We start from the raw sequence: 19,056 nt of genomic DNA, 5'->3' as shown, positions 1-19,056 counted from the left end.
ATAATAATCAAACAAAGAAAATGTATAACGTGCATGGAAAGCAAAGTGATTGTCAAGAGCATAGCATAGATACATAATAAATTGGTACTCAGCTTGTCCCATAAGTGGAAGCAAAACATAAATGCTTGGACACCTTTAAAACATTATAAGGATGACTAGAAACAAAAAGTTTGAACAAGAAATACCATAATTATGAATCAATCAATAAAATCTTGGGACCATGCACATAAAACTAAGAATTAAAACTATGCTCTAAGTGGTGCATAAACTAGAAAGTGGAGACTCAACATAAAAGTAAAAGAAGGTCTCTCTTTGATAGACAAGTAAGATCACTCATGTGCTAGAGCTTTTTATTGAAACAACAAGAGTACAAAATGCACTTTCGAGAGGCGGTTGTTCATGTCAACGAGTAGTAAAAAGAGCTATTGTCATCTTCCATACTAAGCAAGTTTGAGAGCGGTTCCGAAATATTTGGGCGGAGCCTCTTTTCATTTATACTACTTATAAAATTGTGACACTCCTCCCAACCTTTAGTTACACATACCATGGCTAACCGAATCCTCGGGTGCCGACCAAGCAATCACAAACCATGGAGGAGTGCCCTTTCCTTATAATTTTCCTATTTTCTTCCCCTATTGGAAGTTGTGGTCAAACCAGCTCTTATTTTTTTATATACTTTTTTTTATGTGACAAGCAAGATGAAGCTCACGAGTCTTTGAGTTACTTAACTAGTATGGAAGATGACAACCACAATTTTAATTTACTTCCTCATGAGCTAAAAACAATGTCACAAAACGAGGAACTGTTTGAATGTTTTAAAGGTAGCACACGAGCAAACAACTATGGAATGCCAATGAAATAACACATATAGGTAGATATGGTGGACACTTTGGCATATTTGGTTTTTTGTGGTTGGATGCTCACACAAATGAAGGCTAGAAAAAGACCGGGTGCGGCCAACTTAGAGAGCATAATGGCCATAATCATGCACAACGACAAAATATATTAATCAAAGCATAAAGTGATACAGAAGTTGCAAAATAAATAATCATAGAGGCTAGAATTGACTGGAATGTAGTCATAACATGTTGCAAAACATGTGCCAAGTCGACCCAAATAAAAACATTCGCAGGAGAATATATACCACAATATTATGCTTTTCTATTGTATGCTAAAAACAATGCATGAAACCTTCAATGGAACACTAAACACTCTCAGTATTTGAGACTAATCATAATGAAAACATAATTAACAAGCTCATCATGAGAATAACATCTAGCAAGATATGCAAAAATAACTATGCCACAGTCTAAAAATGCTTCCATTTGCATCACATACACATAAAACTTTTGTCATGCTTCCAACGCCAAACAAATGAAACCAAACAACTCTCATATATGAAAAACAAGTAGATTTCCAGAGAGCTATTGACACACAAATAAATATAAGAGTGGAGGGTGTCTCTCTCCAACGCAAAATTCATAACAGTGAAGCGTGTCTTACTCCAAAATAAACATGCAAAACAACAGAGCATGTCTCACTCCAAAGTAAATATGCAAAGCGGTGGAGCGTGTCTCACTCCAAAGTAAACATGAATGATGGGATCGGAATTTATTGAAAGTAAATACACATCAAAAAGTAAAGACGCTCCAAGGATAACACATATCACATGAAGGAATAAAAATATAGTGTGTTGAAAAATGAACTGGTGCTTTTTGTTGATGAAGAGGAGGCATCCCCAATATTTGACGCATGTACTTCTTGGATATTTCTTGGGGGGTCCAGGGGACATCCCCAAGCTTGAGCTCTTGTCCATGCTTCATCTTAGTGCATCATTCTTCTCTCCCTACACTTGAAAACTTCCTTCACACAAAACTCAGCACAATTGATTAGCAACATTAGTGCAAATAAAAATATATCAAACCAGCAAGGCTTCAGTAATGGCACATATCAAACACTAATTTTAACATATGCTACTGTAGATACTTCTTCCCAAAGCTCTTTTTCATAAAGGAACTCAAAAAGACGAAGCATAAGACGCAAATGCAAAACATGGCAGAAATCTGTCAAAACAGACCAGCAGGCAGAGATTGAAATTAAAGAAATAGTTCTGTTGCTCAAATCAAAAAATGCTAAACTAACAAAAGTTAGCTAACATACTGGGGCATAAGCAAAAATATTTGCAGTTCAAAATAACGTTTTGGTGATTTTTAATAATTTGTTTCGTGACCAGCACAGAATCTGTTTCAGAATTGTAAATACCCCAAACTCTGCTTTCTTTCTATTAGAGGCTACCCTTGGCACAAAAAACGAAATAAAAACCATAAGGAGAGGTTATTACAGTAGCAATAACTTCCAAGACTCAACAAAGCAAAAATAACAGAAATAAAACATGGGTTGTCTTCCATAAGCGCTTTTCTTTAACACCTTTGAGCTAGGCGCAGAAAGGGTGCAAATCAAGTATTATCAAGAGGTGGCTCATCAACACAATAAGTTGTCCTATAAATAGAGTCATAAGGTGAATTCTTCTTTTTCTAGGAAAGTGTTCCATACCTCTTTTGAGTGGAAATTGATAACGAATTATTCCATCTCTCATATCAATGATAGCACCTGCAGTTCTAAAAAACCGTCTTCCCAAAATAATAGGGCATGAAGCATTGCATTCAATATCCAAAGCAACAAAATAAACGGGGACATAATTGTTATTCACTTGTATAAGAACATTATCAACTCTCCCCAAAGGTTTCTTTCCAGCAACATCAACAAGAAGAACATCCAAATAACATTTTTCTAACGGTGGCAAGTCAAGCATATCATAAACTCTTTTAGGCATAACAGAAATACTTGCACCAAGATCACATAAAGCATTTCAATTAAATTATTCTACTCTCATCTTAATAATAGGTTCCCAACCATCTTCTAACTTTTTAGGAATTGAAGCCTCATGTTTCAACTTCTCTTCCCTCATTTTCATAATAGCACTAGCAATATGCTTTGTAAGAGCAATATTTTGTTCACTAGCATTGGGAGTTTCAGCGAGCTTTTGCAAGAACTTTATAACTTCAGTAATGGTACAACTTTCAAAATCAAAATCATTGCTATCAAAAGTAAAAGGACAATTATCTCCCACACTTCTAAAAATTTCAGCACGCTTGTGTTATCACCAGATTTTGGCCAAATCAGAAGATGAGCCGTCATTGAGATGGGCTTGGAGGATATACACGTAAAGTGTTTCTGAATCGGCCTCGTGCGAGAATTTAGGCTAGATTGCCCATGTATCTGTGCATTATGGTAGATCGCATCTTAGTTTAGAATTAAGAGATAGAGTTTGGTCGTATACGACTAGGTTTATTCCAAAGATAGAAAGTCCCCAGACTATAAATATGTACCTAGGGTTATTGAGAAACCAGGACGATCACGTTCACAACAAACACAATCTAGGCGCATCGCCACCCCTTGTTTCGAGGGTTTCTTCCGGGTAAGCATCATGCTGCCTAGATCGCATCTTGCGATCTAGGCAGTATTGGTTTATTCGTTATCTGGTGTTGTTCGTACTGAAGCCTTGTTGATGGCGAGTAACACCTTTATCACAGATGTTTTGGGGCTTGCATTGATGCTTTTCTGATATGTTTGCTTAGCTATGCTGCCCCTCGATATCTAGCTGCCTTTACACCTATCTTAGGTGTAAGGGCAGCACCTTGCTTCATCTTTATTTAGTAGATCTGATCTGTTATAGTTGTTCCTTGTTCTTCAAGGATTAGTTTGATATCCGCATGGTTAGGCCTTGCAAACGGGTTGAATGATCCAGTAGTGCGTACGGTATGGTTTGCCGATCCTAGAAGGGATGTTCCGGGAATCAACTCCACGTTGGTTTTTAGGCCTCCTCTAGGACTAGTTTTCCGTTATCTTTCGTATCTGCCAGGCTCAACTACGTGTAGGACGTTCCGGTTATGCGGTGAAAACCCTAAACTGTCGTAGATTGGTTTAACTTGGTTTTGATAAAGCAGGATCCCCATGCTATCGTAGATCCAATATGAACCATGGGGTAATCGGCTCTTTGAGCTGATTCACAGGGTAACCTGAGAGCCGATCGAGGCTCATTTAATGTTTACGTGTCTGCCATGCAGGAAACTAATCGAAGCAATCCAACACCTTCCTGACCAGGTATAGGTCAGGTGGCACGCCCTTGCAACCGTCAGGACGTGTGCCAGAGCATTGCGGGCCGTCGCCCGAGGGACCAGGGCCCACCAGCAGTCCTGGGAGCCTCCCGGCTCTCCGTGTTGCTCGTCGCTGCTCGCCGGTGGGTTTTGGCAGGCAACAACTTGTCGGAAAAAGTTTTAATGGGTTTATACACTTTTCTATGTGGAGTGGGGACTTTCCTACATTTTCGATTTTTCTAGTAGTAGTAGGAGGTTTGCTAGCATTCAAAGGTTCAGTATTACAATTGGTGGTGATTGTGTAAACCTTCGCTAAATTAGTTTCTCTAGCCATCTCATCTTCTCTTTCCCACCTAGCATGCAATTCAGCTAACAACCTCATATTGTCATCAATTCTAACTTGAATAGCATTTGCTTGAGAAAAAGTTTTATTCTCAGTATTATCATGAGGAACCTTTAATTTAAGAAGATCAACATCAAGAGCAAGGCTATCCACTTTAGAAACAAGAGCATCTATTTTGCTAAACTTTTCCTCCACAGATTTATTAAAAGCAGTTTGTTTACTAATAAAATCTTTGAGCATACCCTCAAGTTCAGAGGGAGCACTCCTATTGCTGTTATAAGAATTACCATAAGAGTTACTAAAACCACTTCCATTTTTGGGAGGATACGGCCTATAATTATTGCTACCAAAATTATTCCTATAGGCATTATTATTAAAATTGTTGCTCTTAATAAAATTCACATCTACATTTTCTTCTTGAGCAACCAAAGAGGCAAAAGGAACATTGTTTGGATCCATAGGAGCATTATTATTTGCAAGCATAGACATAATAGCATCAATCTTATCACTCGAAGTAGAAGTTTCCTCAACAGAATTTACCTTTTTACCTTGTGGAGCTCTCTCGGTATGCCACTTCGAATAATTTACCATCATATTGTCCAGAAGTTTTGTAGCCGCCCCAAGGGTCATAGACATAAAAGTGCGTCCAGCAGCTGAATCCAATAAGTTCCTTGAAGAAAAATTTAGTCCTGCATAGAAGGTTTGAATAATCATCCAAGTAGCCAGTCCATGAGTGGGACAATTTTTAACCAAAGATTTCATTCTTTCCCAAGCTTGGGAAACATGCTTAGTATCAAATTGTCTAAACTTCATAATATCACTTCTCAAAGATATAATTTTAGCAGGAGGATAATATTTTCCAATAAAAGCATCTTTGCATTTAACCCAAGAATCAATACTATTTCTAGGCAAAGATAGCAACCACTCCTTAGCTCTACCTCTTAATGAGAAAGGAAACAATTTGAACTTAATAATATCACCATCTACATCCTTATATTTTTGCATCTCACATAGCTCAAAAAAATTGTTGAGGTGAGAAGCATCATCATCAGTACTAACACCAGAAAATTGCTCTTTCATAACAAGGTTCAACAAGGCAGGCTTAATCTCATAAAAAGCTGTTTCAGGAGCAGGTGGAGCAATGGGTGTGCAAATAAAATCATTGTTGTTGGTGCTAGTAAAATCACACAACTTAGTATTCTCAGGAGTAGCCATTTAATAAAAATAATGCAAGCAACAGAAATAAAAGGTATACTATTTTTTGGATTTTCGATATAAAATGCAAACAAGATAAAAATAAAATATGCAAGAAAAATAATAACAAAGTAAAAGAGTTGAGAGTGAGAGACTCCCCTCGTAGAAGAGATGCTTTTCTCCCCGGCAACGGCGCCAGAAAAAGTCTTTGCTGAGCGCGGAGTTGATGAAGGAGAATTTATGTGCAATGTTGAGTGGAACCCCAAGAGGAAGGTATGATGATCAAAGCAGGAAATTTTCCCTCAGTAAGAAACCAAGGTTTATCGACCAGTAGGAGAAAAATGTTCTCTCCCGAGGTGTTGCGAACCAACTCGTGGCAGGGTGCACTGCCGGCATCAGCAGCAACGTAGAGACATGCACACAAAAAACCAAGTACTTTGTCCCCAACTTTCAGCGAGGTTGTCAAGCTCACTGGTTTTACTAAAAACAAAGGATTAAATGAACCGTATGGAAGAAGAATTGTTTGCAGAGAACAGAACAGAAAAATGCTGTAGAAGATTGCAATTAAAAGGAGAAGGACCGGGGTCCACAGTTCAGTACAGGCGCCTCCCCAATAAAATAAATATGCTGGGTAAACAAATTACAGATGGGCAATTGACAAACAGAGATTCTACACTAATGGTTGGTGTAGAATACATGCTATGAAAGTATGCGAGCATTACAATAATATACATAGATCGTAATCCAACTGCATCTATGACTAATAATCCACCTTCAGGATTGCATCCGCGACACCCTCCAGTATTAAATTGCAAGCAACGAACTATCGCTTTAAGCAATGTGTGTAAAGTAAACGATGAAACTACCCTTGAATAGAACACCGCTGTTTTCTGCCTAGTAGCAACATCACATCTACAACCGTAGAGAACAAGGTCACTTCCCATGGTTAAATAGAGGCATGAACCCACTATCGAGCATAAATACTCCCTCTTGGAGTCGCTAGCATCTACTTGGCCAGAGCATCTACTAGAAACGGGGAGTATGCAAGATCATAATAATATAATACATAATCTTGTAGGATAACGTTGCATAGAAAACAAAAATTTTCCTACGGCGAACACGCAATCCAAGCCAAGATGCAATCTAGAAGACGGTAGCAACGAGGGGGTATCGAGTCTCACCCTTGAAGAGATTCCAAAGCCTACAAGATGAGGCTCTTGTTGCTGCGGTAGACGATCACTTGCCGCTTGCAAAAGCGCGTAGAAGATCTTGATCACGATCGGTTCCGGCGCCACGAACGGGCAGCACCTCCGTACTCGGTCACACGTTCGGTTGTTGATGAAGACGACGTCCACCTCCCCGTTCCAGCGGGCAGCGGAAGTAGTAGCTCCTCTTGAATCCGACAGCACGACGGCGTGGTGTCGGTGGCGGTGTAGAAGTCCGGCGGAGCTTCGCTAAGCTACGCGGGCAATATGAAGTGGAGGAGCAAAGCTAGGGTTTGGGAGGGGGTGGCCGGCCACTCAAGGGGGGCGGCCAAGCTATGGTCTTGGGGGTGGCCGGCCCCCTCCCTTGGCCCCTCATTATATAGGTGGATCCCAAGTGTTGGTGTCCAAGTCTTCGAATAAGACCCGAAACCAAAACCTTCCATAGGAGGGGGAAACCTAGCCCAACTAGGACTCCCACCCAAAGGTGGGATTCCCACCTCCCATGTGGGGGGTGGCCGGCCCCCTATGGTGGAGTCCACTTGGGACTCCACCCCATCTAGGGCTGGCCGGCCATGGAGGTGGAGTCCCTTGTGGACTCCACCTTCCTTGGTGGTTTCTTCCGGACTTTTCTAGAACCTTCTAGAACCTTCCATAGAACCTTCCGCGACATTTTATTTCACATAAAATGACATCCTATATATGAATCTTATTCTCCGGACCATTCCGGAACTCCTCGTGATGTCCGGGATCTCATCCGGACTCCGAACAAATATTCGAACTCCATTCCATAATTCAAGTGCTACCATTTCAACATCCAACTTTAAGTGTGTCACCCTACGGTTCGAGAACTATGCGGACATGGTTGAGTACTCACTCCGACCAATAACCAACGGCGGGATACGGAGATCCATAATGGCTCCCACATATTCAACGATGACTTTAGTGATCGAATGAACCATACACATATATTACCAATTCCCTTTGTCTCGCGATATTTTACTTGTCCGAGGTTTGATCTTCGGTATCACTCTATACCTTGTTCAACCTCGTCTCCCCGACAAGTACTCTTTACTCGTACCGTGGTATGTGGTCTCTTATGAACTCATTCATATGCTTGCAAGACATTAGACGACATTCCACCGAGAGGGCCCAGAGTATATCTATCCGTCATCGGGATGGACAAATCCCACCGTTGATCCATATGCCTCAACTCATACTTTCCGGATACTTAATCCCACCTTTATAGCCACCCATTTACGCAGTGGTGTTTGGTGTAATCAAAGTACCTTTCCGGTATAAGTGATTTACATGATCTCATGGTCATAAGGACTAGGTAACTATGTATCGAAAGCTTATAGCAAATAACTTAATGACGAGATCTTATGCTACGCTTAATTGGGTGTGTCCATTATATCATTCACACAATGACATAACCTTGTTATTAATAACATCCAATGTTCATGATTATGAAACTAATCATCCATTAATCAACAAGCTAGTTTAAGAGGCATACTAGGGACTTCTTGTTTGTCTACATATCACACATGTACTAATGTTTCGGTTAATACAATTCTAGCATGATATATAAACATTTATCATAAACATAAAGATATAAATAATAACCACTTTATTATTGCATCTAGGGCATATCTCCTTGATCTCCCACTTGCACTAGAGTCAATAATCTAGATTACATTGTAATATACCTAACACCCATGGCATTCTGGTGTTGGTCATGCTTTGCCCTAGGGAGAGCTTTAGTCAACGGATCTGCTACATTCAGATCGGTGTGTACTTTGCAAATCTTTACTTCTCCATCTTCGATGTACTCGCGAATCGAGTGGTAACGCAGCTTGATATGCTTCAGCCTCTTGTGTGACCTTGGCTCTTGTGCATTGGCGATGGCACCCATGTTATCACAAGAAATGATTAATGGGTCCAATGCACTAGGAACCACACCGAGCTCTACAATGAACCTCTTCATCCATACCGCTTCGATGAAGCCTCCGAAGCCGCTATGTACTCGATTCTGTTGAAGACTTCGCCACCGTGCACCTTTGCTTCGAGCTTGCCCACCATCGCAGCACCATTCAATATAAACACGTACCCAGATTGTGACTTAGAGTCATCGGGATCAGTGTTCCAACTTGCATCGGTGTAACCGTTTACAACGAGCTCTTGGTCACCTCCATAACAAAGAAACATATCCTTAGTTCTTTTCAAGTACTTCAGGATATTCTTGACCGCTGTCCAGTTGTTCCATTCCTGGATCACTTTGATATCTGCTAGTCAAACTAACAGCATGTGCTATATCCGGTCTAGTACATAGCATGGCATACATGATAGATCCTATCGCCGAGGCATAGGGGATGTTACACATCCTTTCTCTTTCTTCTGCTCGTAGCCGGTCCTTGAGTTTTACTCAATACCTTGCCTGGTAACATTGGTAAGAACCCTTTCTTACTTTCGTCCATTCTAAACTTCTTTAGAATCTTGTCCAGATATGTACTCTGTGATAGCCCTATTAGGCGTCTTGATCTATCTCTATAAATCTTGATGCCTAATATATATGATGCTTCACCAAGGTCTTTCATTGAAAAACTATTATTCAAATAACCCTTAACACGGCTTAATCGTTCTATATCATTCCCGATCAATAATATGTCATCTACATGTAATATCCGGAATGCTTCAGAGCTCCCACTCACTTTCTTGTACAGACAGGCCTCTCCATGACACTTTGTATAAACCCGAAGTCTTTGATCACCTTATCAAAGCGTCGGTTCCAACTTCTTGATGCTTGCTTCAGTCCATAGATTGAACGCTGAAGTTTGCATACTTTGTCAGCATTTTTAGGATCGACAAAACCTTTGGGTTGTACCATATACAACTCTTCCTCAATGTCTCCATTAAGGAACGCCGTTTTGACATCCATCTCGCCAAATCTCATAATCGAAAAATGCAGCTATTGCTAACAAAATCCTCACAGATTTTAGCTTCGCTACAGGTGAGAAAGTCTCATCGTAGTCAACTCCTTGAATTTGTCGGAAACCCTTTGCGACAAGTCGAGCTTTATAGACAGTAATATTACCATCAAGATCTGTTTTTCTCTTGAAGATCCATTTATTCTCGACAGCCTTTCGGCTATCAGGTAAGTCTACCAAAGTCCATACTTTGTTATCATACATGGATCCCATTTCGGATTTCATGGCTTCTTGCCATTTGTTGGAATCTGGGCTCATCATCGCTTCTTCATACGTCGCAGGGTCCTCATCATTGTTATCTACAATCATGACATTTAGACAAGGATCATACCAATCAGGAGTGGCACGTTCCCTTGTCGATCTGCGAGGTTCAGTAGTTTCCTCGTTCGAAGTTTCATGATCATTATCATTAGCTTCCTCTGTTGCCGGTGTAGGCGATGCAGTACAACTTCCGATGCTGCGCTACTCGATCAACGAGTATAGATTCATCAATCTCATCGAGTTCTACTTTTCTTCCGGTCACTTCTTTAGTGAGAAATTCTTTCTCAAGAAAGGTTCCGTTCTTAGCAACAAAGATTTTGCCTTCGGATTTGTGATAGAAAGTGTACCCTATAGTTTCCTTAGGGTATCCTATGAAGACGCATTTCTCCGCTTTGGGTTCTAGCTTGTCCGGTTGTAACTTCTTTACATAGGCTTCGCAACCCCAAACTTTCAGGAACGATAACTTAGGTTTCTTATTAAACCATAATTCATACGGTGTCGTTTCTACGGATTTTGATGGTGCTCTATTTAAAGTGAATGCGGCTGTCTCTAATGCATAACTCCAAAATGATAACGGCAAATCTGTAAGAGACATCATACTACGAACCATATCTAAGAGAGTTCGATTACGACGTTCGGACACACCGTTTCGTTGAGGTGTTCCCGGCGGTGTCAATTGTGAAAGTATTCCGCATTTCTTTAAATGCATGCCAAACTCATAACTCAGATATTCACCTCCACGATCAGATCGTAGAAATTTGATCTTCTTGTTACGTTGATTTTCTACTTCACTTTGAAATTCCTTAAACTTCTCGAAAGTTTCGGATTTATGTTTCATGAAATAGATATACCCATATCTACTCAGATCATCTGTGAAGGTTAGAACATAACGATAACCACCGCGCGATGCTACGCTCATTGGTCCACATACATCTGTATGTATGATTTCCAATAAGTCAGTAGCTCGCTCCATCATACCAAAAAATGGAGTCTTTGTCATTTTACCCATTAGACATGCTTCGCATCTATCAAGTGACTCAAAGTCAAGTGATTCAAGTAATCCATCAGTATGGAGTTTCTTCATGCGTTTCACTCCAATATGACCAAGACGATACCACATATAAGTAGAATTATCATTAAGTTTAATTCGCTTAGCATCAATGTTATGTATATGCGTATCACTACTATCGAGATCTAATAGAAATAAGCCATTCTTTTGTGGTGCTCGACCATAAAAGATATTATTCATAAAAATAGAACAACCATTATTCTCAGACTTGAATGAATAACCGTCTTGCATTAAACAAGATCCAGATATAATGTTCATGCTCAACGCAGTACATAATAGTAATTATTTAGGCTTAAAACTAATCCCGAAGGTAGATGTAGAGGAAGTGTGCCGACCGCGATCACATTGACCTTGGATCCGTTTCCAACGCGCATCGTCACTTCATCTTTCAGCGATTGTCGTTTATTCTTTAGTTCTGCTTTGAGTTACAAATATGAGCAACCGAACCGGTATCAAATACCAGGTACTAGAACGAGAACCGGTGAAATGAACATCTATAACATGTATATCAAATATACCTTCTTTCTTCTTCTTGACAAGGCCGCTCTTCGGATCAGCCGGATACTTGGAGCAATTACGCTTCCAGTTGTCCCTTCTCCTTGCGTAATAGCACTTCGGCATCGGGCTTAGGGCCGTTCTTAGGTTTCATAGGAGGCGTGGCAGCTTTCTTGCCACCCTTCTTGAATTTTCCCTTAGACTTGCCCTGTTTCTTGAAATCGGTGGTCTTGTTGACCATCAACACTTGATGCTCTTTCTTGATCTCAATCTCAGCAGATTTTAGCATGAAAAAAAGTTCAGGTAACTCCTTGTTCATGTTCTCGCATATTGTAGTTCATCACAAAGTTCTTGTAACTTGGTGGCGGTGATTGAAGGACACGATTAATCCCGATCTGTTAGGAATCACTATTCCCAAGTCATCGAGTTTCTTCGCATGCCCGGTCATGGCGAGCATGTGCTCACTAACGGAGCTGCCTTCTTCCATCATACATTTGAAGAAATGTTTCGATGCTTCATAGCATTCCATCGCCGCATGAGTCTCGAATATAGCTTTCAGCTCATTCATCAACTCATGAGGATCATGGTGCTCAAAACGTTTTTGAAGATCGGATTCCAGATCGCACGGGATGGCACACCGAACTTGAGAGTACCGAGTTTTCCGAGTCGCGTAAACAGCTTTTACTTCATCGGATTCATTTTCACAGGAGGGTCACCTAGCGGTGCATCAAGCACAAATTGCAGATTTCCGCGAGAGAGGAAGATCCTCACATGACGGAACCGATCGGTGAAGTTGCTACCGTTGCTCTTAAGTTTCTCTTTCTAGGAACGATTAAAATTGATTGGGGACGCCATCTCTACAACATATATTTGCAATAGTTTAGACTAAGTTTATGACAAATTGAGTTCAAATTTTAATTCAACATAATTAAAAACCTAAGTGAACTCCCACTCAAAACAATATCCCTCGCATTGTCTTAGTGATCACACGAACCAAATCCACCGCACCTAAACCCGATCATCACGAGAAAAGGTGTGATTTCAATGGCGAACACTCAAAGTGTTCATCATATCAACCATATGATTCATGCTCTACCTTTCGGTATCACGTGTTCCGAGACCATGTCCGTACATGCTAGGCTCGTCAAGGCCACCTTAGTATCCGCATGTGCAAAACTGTCTTGCACCCGTTATATGTACTTATTGAATCTATCACACCCGATCATCACGAGGTGCTTCGAAACGACAAGACTTGGCAACGGTGCTACTAAGGATGAACACTTTATTATCTTGATATTTTAGTGAGGGATCATCTTATAATGCTACCGTCGCGATCTAAGCAAAATAAGATGCATAAAAAGGATTAACATCACATGCGGTTCATATGTGATATGATATGGCCCTTTTGTTCTTGCGCCTTTGATCTTCATCTCCAAAGCACGGATATGATCTCCATCATCTTCGGGCATGATCTCCATCATCGTCGGCGTAGCGTCAAGGTCAATGGCGCCGTCTTCATGATTGTCCTCCATGTAGCAACTATTACAACTACTTTGAAATACTACTCAACATGAAATTTAAAGACAACCATAAGGCTCCTGCCGGTTGCCACAATACAATAATGATCATCTCATACATATTCATCATCACATTATGGCCATATCACATCACCAAACCCTGCAAAAACAAGTTAGACGTCTCTAATTTGGTTTGCATATTTTACGTGGTTTAGGGTTTTCGAGAGAGATCTAATCTACCTACGAACATGAACCACAACGTTGATACTAATGTTTTCAATAGAAGAGTAAATTGAATCTTTACTATAGTAGGAGAGACAGACACCCGCAAAGCCTCTTATGCAATACAAGTTGCATGTCGAACGAGGAACAAGTCTCATGAACGCGGTCATGTAAAGTTAGTCCGAGCCGCTTCATCCCACTATGCCATAAAGATGCAAAGTACTCAAACTAAAGATAACAAGAGCATCAACGCCCACAAACCATTGTGTTCTACTCGTGCAACCATCTATGCATAGACACGGCTGCGATACCACCGTAGGATAACGTTGCATAGAAAACAAAAATTTTCCTACGGCGAACACGCAATCCAAGCCAAGATGCAATCTAGAAGACGGTAGCAACGAGGGGGTATCGAGTCTCACCCTTGAAGAGATTCCAAAGCCTACAAGATGAGGCTCTTGTTGCTGCGGTAGACGATCACTTGCCGCTTGCAAAAGCGCGTAGAAGATCTTGATCACGATCGGTTCCGGCGCCACGAACGGGCAGCACCTCCGTACTCGGTCACACGTTCGGTTGTTGATGAAGACGACGTCCACCTCCCGTTCCAGCGGGCAGCGGAAGTAGTAGCTCCTCTTGAATCCGACAGCACGACGGCGTGGTGTCGGTGGCGGTGTACAAGTCCGGCGGAGCTTCGCTCAGCTCCGCGGGCACTATGACGGGGAGGAGCAAAGCTACGGTTGGGGAGGGGTGGCCGGCCACTCAAGGGGCGGCCAAGCTATGGTCTTGGGGGTGGCCGGCCCCCTCCCTTGGCCCCTCATTATATAGGTGGATCCCAAGTGTTGGTGTCCAAGTCTTCGAATAAGACCCGAAACCAAAACCTTCCATAGGAGGGGGAAACCTAGCCCAACTAGGACTCCCACCCAAAGGTGGGATTCCCACCTCCCATGTGGGGGTGGCCGGCCCCCTATGGTGGAGTCCACTTGGGACTCCACCCCATCTAGGGCTGGCCGGCCATGGAGGTGGAGTCCCTTGTGGACTCCACCTTCCTTGGTGGTTTCTTCCGGACTTTTCTAGAACCTTCTAGAACCTTCCATAGAACCTTCCGCGACATTTTATTTCACATAAAATGACATCCTATATATGAATCTTATTCTCCGGACCATTCCGGAACTCCTCGTGATGTCCGGGATCTCATCCGGGACTCCGAACAAATATTCGAACTCCATTCCATAATTCAAGTGCTACCATTTCAACATCCAACTTTAAGTGTGTCACCCTACGGTTCGAGAACTATGCGGACATGGTTGAGTACTCACTCCGACCAATAACCAACAGCGGGATCTGGAGATCCATAATGGCTCCCACATATTCAACGATGACTTTAGTGATCGAATGAACCATACACATATATTACCAATTCCCTTTGTCTCGCGATATTTTACTTGTCCGAGGTTTGATCTTCGGTATCACTCTATACCTTGTTCAACCTCGTCTCCTGACAAGTACTCTTTACTCGTACCGTGGTATGTGGTCTCTTATGAACTCATTCATATGCTTGCAAGACATTAGACGACATTCCACCGAGAGGGCCCAGAGTATATCTATCCGTCATCGGGATGGACAAATCCCACTGTTGATCCATATGCCTCAACTCATACTTTCCGGATACTTAATCCCACCTTTATAGCCACCCATTTACGCAGTGGTGTTTGGTGTAATCAAAGTACCTTTCCGGTATAAGTGATTTACATGATCTCATGGTCATAAGGACTAGGTAACTATGTATCGAAAGCTTATAGCAAATAACTTAATGACGAGATCTTATGCTACGCTTAATTGGGTGTGTCCATTATATCATTCACACAATGACATAACCTTGTTATTAATAACATCCAATGTTCATGATTATGAAACTAATCATCCATTAATCAACAAGCTAGTTTAAGAGGCATACTAGGGACTTCTTGTTTGTCTACATATCACACATGTACTAATGTTTCGGTTAATACAATTCTAGCATGATATATAAACATTTATCATAAACATAAAGATATAAATAATAACCACTTTATTATTGCCTCTAGGGCATATCTCCTTCAAATCTCAACCAAAGCAATCTGTCTATAAATCGGATCCACATCAAACCAACAGGTAGCAATTACAAATAGATGATCTTGATCATGTTAGGCAGCTCACAAGATCTATACATGAAGCACAACAAGGAGAGGACAACCATCTAGCTACTGTTATGGACTCATGGTCCCGTGGAGGACTACTCACGCATCACCTCGGATGAAGACATGGCGATGTAGAGGCCTCCGACGGTGATTTCCCTCTCCAACATGGTGCCAGGATGGACTACAGAACCCTCCCAAACTAGGGTTTCGGTTGATGGCGGCGTCGGAACTTTTCGTGGATGGAGGCTCTCGTCCCTGGGATTTTCCCGATACGAGGAATAAATAGGCGGAAGGGCGGAGCAAACGAGGCGAAGAGGCGCCAGTACATGGGCCAGGTGCGACCAAGGGTAGGGCCACGCCTGCCCTATGTACTGTCATGTGATAGCTCTCCTGCGCGTGTCCTTCTGGGCCCGTCTTCGTTCCGGAAAAATAAGACTCGGGGCTTTTGTTGCGTCCAATTCCGAGAAACTTTCATGTACAACTTTTCCGAAACACAAAAACAGCAGAAAACAGGAACTGGCACTGCGGCACTGCGTTAATAGGTTAGTCCCAGAAAATGCTAAAAAGTGTGGAAAAGTGCACATAAAACATATAAGAATTGTAACAAAACAAGCATGGAGCATCAAAAATTATAGATACGTTTGGGACGTATCAAAGCGCCACGAGGCGGCCACACCTGCCCTGGGTGCGGCCCGACCCCTAGCCGTGCCTAGGGGTGGTGTGGGCCCCTCAGACACCCACCGACCTCGCCCTTCCGCCTATTAATTCACCTGTTAGGGAAAAACCTAAATACCCGAGCCTCCATCCCTGAAAGTTCCGTCGCGGCCGCCATCGCTGACCCTAGCTCGGGGGGGGGGGGGGGGGGTTATGAAGCTCTTCTCGGCACCCTGCCGGAGAGGGAGATCATCACCGGAGGCCTCAATGTCGCCATGCCCGCCTCCAAAGTGATGCGTGAGTAGTTCATCTCTGGACTACAGGTCCATAGCAGTAGCTAGACGGTTGTCTTCTCCACTTTATGCTTCATGTTTAGATCTTATGAGCTGCCTATCATGATCAAGATCATCTTTATATAATGCTACATGTTGTGTTTGCTGGGATCTGATGAATATTGAATACTATGGTTGTGATTAATTATATACTTATCATATGTTATTTGTGATCTTGCATGCTCTCCGTTGCTAGTAGATGCTCTGGCCAAGTATGTGCTTGTGACTCCAAGAGGGAGTATTTATGCTCGATAGTGGCTTCATGCCTCTAGTAATCTGGAAGAGTGACAATAACTTCTAAGGTTGTAGATGTGTTGTTGCTACTAGGGATAAAATAACAATGCTTTGTCTAAGGATAATTCTATTGTTTATTTTACACACTTTGCTTAATGCGATAATCTGTTGCTTGCAACTTAATACTGAAAGAGGTGCGGGCGCTAACCGGAAGGTGGATTATTAGTCACAGACGCAGTTGGATTACGGTCTATGTATTATGTTGTAATGACTAAATGAATCTCATAGCAATCATCTTGTCATGTATGGTCTTTATTCTGTCAATTGCCCAGCTGTAATTTATTCAGCCAGCATGTTATTTATCTTTATGGAGAGACACCTCTAGTGAACCGTGGACCTCAGTCCTTTCTTTTACACTGACAAAATCATCTACTACAAACACATGTTATGTTTACTGACTGCAAGCACTGCTCTCTTTAATTCCACTTCAAACAAACATCTTTTTCCACACTATACGGTTAATCCTTGGTTTTCAGCAAAACCGATGAGATTAACAACCTCGTTGTAAGTTGAGACAAAGTATTTTGGTTGTGTTGTGTGCAGGTTCCATGTTGTTGCTGACGCCAGTAGTGTGCCTTGCCAAAAGTCAGCTAGCAACACCTTCAGAAGTCATTGTTTTCTCCTAGTGGTCGATTCAACCTTGATTTCTTACTGAGGGAAAACTTGCCACTGTGCTCATCGTACCTTCCTCTTGGGGTTCCCAACGGTGTGCTCTACACTCATCAGGGGTGAAGGTATTTGACGAGGTGGCTTCGTCGACACCCGATACGGGCATCGATACGGGCGGTTTGTGCCCATATCGTTGCTCGTTAAAGTCCCTGGCACTTGTCTCTTTGATAGTTTTTCACCCAGGTACGTGAATAAATATTCAGAGCACTTCTTCAGAGTTTGGCAAATTTATTTTAAAAAATAATAGCTTTAAAAGGTGTCTCCATCGCTCCTTAAGATTTCGGAATGTTGACGAAACAAGCACAGAAAGGTGCGCACAAGCGCGATAAAATACAAAAATACTAATGCAATTAGTGCAAAAATTATTGGGTAAAATGCTGCAATTTAGACTTATCACTAGCGAGAATCTGAGAAGTCATGAGACGGTAGAGTGGTTGCTATGAATAAAGGTATCAGCCAGAAGTATGCACCTGCTCTTGATTACTGAATATGGTGCAATGTGGTGATACTTTTGTTTTTGAAATGAATGTGGTGATACTTTCAAAATCAAGTACAAAATTCCTTTACATTAAAATGAATAATGATAGGTTTATGCATGCTAGAAATAGCTAGCTTTTGATTCAAATTAAATTTTGAGATTGTATATCCATTCATAAATAATACTATCATTCCAGAAAGTGTGCATTACGTTGCACTTATCGAACTTTGATAACTGAAGGTGTACTTTATATAATTTAGGGGATAATATATTGTTGGTTTTTTCGTGAAAAATGTTTTCGTAATATTATAAGCTTGCATATTTTGTAATTATAAAATTTTCTTTGAAATTGAAAAGATTAAGTTACATATTCGGGAAATGTCCATGTGTAATACATTCATGTATCTATTTACGACCAAATTTAGTAATCATTTGGGTCAATCGGAAAAGGATTTGGGCCTCAAGGGAATTCACCTTTGCCAAGTAAACAAAATGCATTCTAGTCACTTACCCATTGACCAGAATTATGTTATTCAACTTTGAGTTGCCTGCATTAGTGCTTATTTACCTGCTCATAGTCTATTATAATTTATATACATTTCTTTGTCGTTTGCACGAAGATGTGGATTTCAGTATGTGCACAGGTGTGGTGGGCGAAGGAGATTGGTTATCACTCGGCATTTCCCCAAATTTTATCTTCATCTGTTCTGTGGGTGGCTGAAGAAGATTACTAGATATATATGTGAAGCTTCTACTAGTTTGGTTTGGTAAGCTAACCCTCTTCCGTTCTCTATGTTCCTCCCTTACCATGATATCCATCTAGACCATTTTCTGTACTAACATGTACTTGCTAATAATTGAGCTAGCACTGCATCTGCTCTGTTATGCCTTTATGTTTCTATAGGTTGTCCATCCCAAAAGTGCACCCTAACTAATTGTCTTGTTGATGATACTTGTTTTAATACTTAGCTCTGATGTGATGTGATTGACACATTAGTCAAACCT

The sequence above is a fragment of the Lolium perenne genome, chromosome 2 (genome assembly GCF_019359855.2).
Source record: "Lolium perenne isolate Kyuss_39 chromosome 2, Kyuss_2.0, whole genome shotgun sequence".
NCBI lineage: Eukaryota > Viridiplantae > Streptophyta > Magnoliopsida > Poales > Poaceae > Lolium > Lolium perenne.
This window is presented reverse-complemented; position numbering follows the sequence as displayed.